Below are 6,024 nucleotides of genomic sequence, written 5' to 3'. Positions count from 1 at the left end.
CATGAGGTGATTCTGTCTTTGATTTCCTAGCAGCAGACCTGGGAGATCGGGAACCATGTGTCTGCCCTGTCATAGGGCACCTGGTCCCTGAGACCCAGACAGACATTCCATGGCACAGTGCTACCCTGCAGTCTCTACACTTACGTTGTGACAGCTCTGTCCTCCAAGAGGGGTGTTGTCTGGGAGCACCTTTCGTTTTACTCTAACCCTTCCCCCAAGCTGACAGTCAAGCTGTCAGCATCAAAATCTCTCCCTTTTTTGAAATTAAAACCAATGTACCAGCAGTAGTCACCCGCCCTCCCCTAGAGTCCCTGATGTACCATGTTTACACTGACCAGAGAAAATCCGATTAAAGTGCATTTTAAAAGTAGTTCTGCCTGCCCAGCACCACCAGGTGGCTGTGATTGGTCGCAGGTTCAATAGATGCCTTTTAGTAAAAAGTGGCCTGGCACCTGAGGTGGCTCAGCAGCTGAGCACTTGAAGCTCTAACAAACGAGCCAGCAGCCATCTGTCCCTGTATCCCCTCAGGGTGGGACTTCGTCATCCCCTCCCCTATCCACACTAGGACTTTGGCTGGCAAGGTCTTTTGGCAGTCTTGTGCTTGTAGACGGGGCAGCATCATGTCTGGCAAACACTGACTGCAAACGTCCTCTCCTCGACTGTGCTTCCTACCCGGGAAGCGCTCTGCCATACTCCCCAAAAGACCTGCCTCTTAAAGGTCCCACCACCTCTTAAGTCCACACTGAGCTGGATCTGCTTTTTGTGGGGTGTTTTTGTTTTTTATAGAGGGCCATCATGTAGCCCAGGCTGTTCTTGAACTTGCAGCAATCTTCACCAAACCCAGCTGGTTCATCACTGTGGGCCATGAAGGGCTCTCAGCTTTCACCTCATGGGTGTGAGCATGACAACCAAGATGTGAACAGTGGCTACAGAGTGCTTTGTACAGTTAAGATCCTAACTGTAGGGGCTGAAGAAATGGTTTGGCAGTTAAGAGCACTGGTTGCTCTAGCAGAAGACCAGGTTCTATTTCCAGCACCCACCTGGTGGCTCACCACCATCTTTAACTCCAGTTCCAGAAGACTGGCACATCTGAGCTCTAACACTATGCACACGCGTGGTGTGTAGACATACATAATGCAGACTGGAACACTCAAACCAAAACTGCCTCCTGTCTATCTTAGCTGACATCCCTGTAGCATTAGTTGACCCTCAGAATGAGCTCAGCATGTCTGGTCCTGCCAGGCATGTGTGTGATCTGGGTTCCAAGCAAGGGTCAAGGACAAGGTTTGGTGCCCAGGGTCTGCTGAAAAAAGTTTGTTTCTTTTGTTGATTTAGATTTTTCGAACCCTTCTTTAATAAGAGAAAAGTTAATAGGAAAATAGGAGGTTGTAGACCTGTTTGGAAAAGTTCTTTGGGGCAGTTTCAATTGGCAGTGCTAGCAGTCACTGGGCAATCACCACACACAAATCCACAACCAGCACTACCACTGAGAGGAAACTGAGACTCTGCCAATCAGCCCAGAGTCCATGGAAGCCATCAGAATATCACAAGAAGTTCGTTGGCAAGTTACTCTCTGGAGTTATGACAAGCAAAGATGAGCAGGCCGATACCAGAGCATCGTCAGTGGAGACTAGCCAGGCAGAGCCTCGCCCCTCTCTGTTAATTTTTATATTCTTTCTAAATCTGTCTTCTCATGTGTCTGCTTCAGCAAAGCGTCCTATCACCTGTCTGCCCCAGCAAAACAGCATTTGATACAGCTGAGTTTCCAAAGAAACCAGAAATTTCTGCTTCCGCCTTTTAAGCAAAGAGATTTTTTTTTTTTTAACATAATGGAGTAATAACAAAGATACCTAAGATACAAGGGGCATTAAGGAGCAGATCATGTGACCTGTTTTAGGCTGTTCCCAGTACTGGGGCAGTTAAGACAGGAGCAGAGGAAACCAGTGTGAGCTATATATGGATTTCGGGGAGGCTTTTAAAAGTTATTTTTATGTGTTTTCCCTGAATGTGTGACTACCACATTCATGTCTGGTGCCCATGAAGGTCAGGAGATATTTTGGGTTCTTTGGCCCAGAGTTACAAGTGAGCCACCATGTGGGGCCCCCTGCCAAATCCTGGTACTCTGGAAGAGCAGTCAGTACTCCTAACCACTGAGCTGGTCTTTACCTGGGCAGGTTTTTAACAATCACAGACTTTTAAAATATTTACCCCAACATTGTTTACAATGTTTTATTGCCCAGTCTTCATAAGTAGGCCACTGCTTCCCATTGTCGCCCTTGGTGAGTTGCCTCTGGCAGCCTGTCATCTGTGTGTAGATTTGCCTGTCAAGCTTGTGCCAGTGATTACATACCCTTCTGCACCTGCTGGTTTAGTTGAGACAGGGTCTCATGTAGCCCCAGCTAGCCTGTACTTGATATGTATAGCACTCTGGCCTTGAACTCACTGAGATCTACCTACCTCTGTTTTCCACATGCTGACATTAAAGGTAAGGGCTATCATACCCAGCAGTAGCAAGTTTTTAGTTTATACAAGTTATAGCCTAGGGTGGAACTTCCTTCGTTTTCATGGTTGAGTAATATTCCCATGTGTGCTTTTATGTTTTGCATGACCTTCCAGAGTTCTTGGGCTCATAGCTCAAGCCCTGCGGTAGTGTTGAGGTAATGGAACTTCTCTCTCTCTCTCTCTCTCTCTCTCTCTCTCTCTCTCCATATACGTGTGTGTATGCATATATATATGTGTGTGTATATATATATATATATATATATATATATATATATGTGTGTGTGTGTGTGTGTGTTTTCAGTGGACAGCTTGTGATGAGTCACTTTGTGATTCCTGGGGATCAAACTCAACTCAGGTAGTCATGCTTGGCAGTAAGTCCCTTTACCCCCTGAGCCATCCTGCTGCTCACTCCCCCCCACACACACCTTTTGAGATACGGTACAGCCCACACTGGCCCAGATATAGCAGCCTCCTTCCTGCCCCAGCCTCACAGATGAGTACCCCACCATTCCTTCTACTTCATTCATCCTTGGCATCTAGTGTGGTACCTACCTCCCCAGAACTGGTACCAGTCACTGTTTGTGAAATGAACAAGCAAATGAATGAACAAAGGAAAGAGGAGAAGCGGGTGCCCTATGCAGAAAGGATAAAATGGGCCCCACCCCTTGTACTGGAGTCAGGCCCAAGCTGATGCAGCTCAGCTGTAGACACCTACCCTAAAGGCTGTCCACTGAAGCTCACCTTATGATGTCAACAGAAGAAGCTGATATGTAGGCAGAGGGACCTCGGGATGTCACACACACACAGTCCTTACCACCCTGCTAACTTCCATCCGGTATCCCTGTTTCCCCTGCCTTGGTGGCCACCACTATCTCCTTCCTTCCTGAAGGGACCCTGGCCAGCTCCAACCTGTGGAGCAAGGTTCTGGCAGGCCGTGCATTTCTCCCAGATTTCTAAAGCTAGTCCCCAAGGTCTCTTCCCTTATTTGGCTACTTCGTCCTCTGAAGTCCAGCAATCAAAAGCCCCCTTTGGCTCATTAACTTAACATGCCTAATTAAAATTAAACACCTCGTCCTAAGACAGCCTCCCCCCTTTATGAACTGACATTTGCCTGTGGGCCTCCTCAGTCTTCTCTCTAGAGGCAGTATTTTGTCCCCTTCCTCTCCTTTGTTTCTCTTCTATTTTTTCTCTACTTCCTGTCTTTTTCCCTTATCCCTGCCCTCTGGAGTAAATAAATCTCCTTTGTGCTGAGAACATGGTTTTGAGGGTCCTAAGAAGACATTTTTCCTTTCACTTCCTTTGGGGGCTGTGGCTGTGTCCATTTGTGAACCACAGACATGAGGGTGGGGGAATTCTACTGTGACAGACAGGAAGATGTTAGTCTAGATGACCACAGCCCCCAAGCTGCTCAGAAGAAGTGGGGTGGAAAAACAGCCAAGCCAAAATAGCTCGTGTTCTCCAAGACTGAGCCACATGCACAGGAGAACCCCACAGACCCAGCCCTGAGCAGCCAAGTGTGAGGAGGATTGGAGAGGTCAAGGGAGTTCTCTGAAGTTGGCCCAGCCAGCAGAAGCACATCTCACCCTGAGCCTAGGCAGAAGTCACTGAGTTAAGTCATAACTCAGCTGAATCATTGGGTCCTTAAGTAGTTCTGCCATTAGGGCCTATGCTGGTTTCCTCCTCTGTTGGACCTTTGTCTGCTCAAAGACTCCCAATTCCAATCCCGCACCACCCTGGAGAGGATCAGGGGGTCAGAGAGGCTCCAGCTCCATCCTAGAAAGTGTTAATTTTGAAGACCCAGGATAGGAGGAAGCCACTGGGTGGAGAGGCAAGAGGGGCTGGGACTGTGTGCTTAACAGCTAAGTTACTACCGAGGACCCAGGGTGTGCACAGGAGCCCCACATATATTGTAGTTCATTTTAAGATCAGAAGAAAAATTGGGCATAAACCAGATCTGCATCTCAGTTGGCAGGGTACTCACCTATTTGGTGAAAGAAGTCCTGGTCCCATCTCAGTACCACAGAAAATACGTCACTATCTATGATCCCAGCACCCAGGAGGTAGGAGCAGGAAAAACAGAGCTTCAATGTCGTCCTCAGCGATATGGTGGATTCCAGGCCAGCCAGGATGCTGTGAGATCCTGTTTTACAACAAAAACCAGACAGGAAAAAAAAAAAAAAAACAAAACAATAGAATAAGTGAACTCTATGGTTTGCTTCAGTTTTTCTTTCTTGCTTTGGTTTTGTTTGGATTTTGAGTTTGGATGGCCCTATGTAGCCCATGTAGCCTAGAACTCCAAATCCTGGGGCATCTGAGCTCTTCAACTACAAACCAAGCCACCATGCTTTGGTGTTGGCCTAGGGGACAACATGCTTGTAGAATGTCATTTCAAATGTGCTTTGCAAAGGAAGGCACGATGGGTGCTGTGTGCACAGTGAGTCTTTCCTATCATGTCTTTGTCCAACCTCAGGGCCTTTGCACATGCTGTTGCCGGTCTCCCCAAGCAGCCTCTTCTTCTTGTCACCTTTCACTCTCTAATTACCATATGCCGGTTTCCTGATGTATGACTACTTCAAGGCTGCTTTAAGAGACTGGGAATGTAGCTCAGTAGGTAGAGTGCTTGTAGCTCAGTTGTCAGAGTGCTTACTTAGCAAGCATGAAGCCCTGGGTTCCTAGAAGAATATCAGTATTGGGAAGAAGGGTGACAGCTATCTTAAGGGTTCCATAGAGCTGGTAGAGAGTAGGTACTGAGCAAAGGCTTGGCAGGAACAGCTCCAGCTACAGACAGAAGCCTTGTTGTCTGGTCCCGCCCTGTTCACCTGCTGAAGGAAACAGGAACTGCCTGAGACTGCCGGCCCTGCCCCTCTGACGAGTAGACCCTGAACCGAAACTTACACTCCAGCGGCAGCTCAAGAGCCCTTCGGAACACAACGCAGCCTGTCCAAGGTATGCATCCTACATCCTGCACCCTGCATCCCAGCATGCTCCAGCTGTAGAGCCTCTGGGCTCCAGCACTGGATGGGGGTGGTGCTAGGAGATGAGCGAAGGGTTAGGGAACCGATGCTCGCTCGAAGCTCTGACATGCTCTCCACACTTGTCATTCCAGCGCTCTGGAGGCCGAGACAGGCCTGGATTACAAGTCTGAGGCAAGCTCCAGCTACACAGTGAGACCTGATTCATAGAAATGTAGTGTCCTAAGTGGTTACGAGGGGAAGGCAGAGAGAAATAAAGCCCCTCCGGCCCTGGGGTCCTACCTGAGGGAGAGGGAAGGGAATATGGAGAGGGTTTTGTGTTGTTGTTTTTGTTTTTTGTTTTTTTGGTGGTTTTTTGTTGTTGTTGTTTTTTGGTTTTTGGGTTTTTTTGTTTTGTTTTGTTTTGTTTTGTTTTGAGAGGGGAGGCAGGGAGCCTGGCCGGAAGAAGGAACATTGTATTGAGTCATGAAAGACTTGGAGGAGTGTTCTGAGTTAGAAAGAGAATAAATTTCAAGACCTTTCAGTGCTAGCTTGTGACTGGGTTCAGCTG

The sequence above is a fragment of the Micromys minutus genome (genome assembly GCF_963924665.1).
Source record: "Micromys minutus genome assembly, chromosome: 14".
In the NCBI taxonomy this organism is placed as follows: domain Eukaryota; kingdom Metazoa; phylum Chordata; class Mammalia; order Rodentia; family Muridae; genus Micromys; species Micromys minutus.
This window is presented reverse-complemented; position numbering follows the sequence as displayed.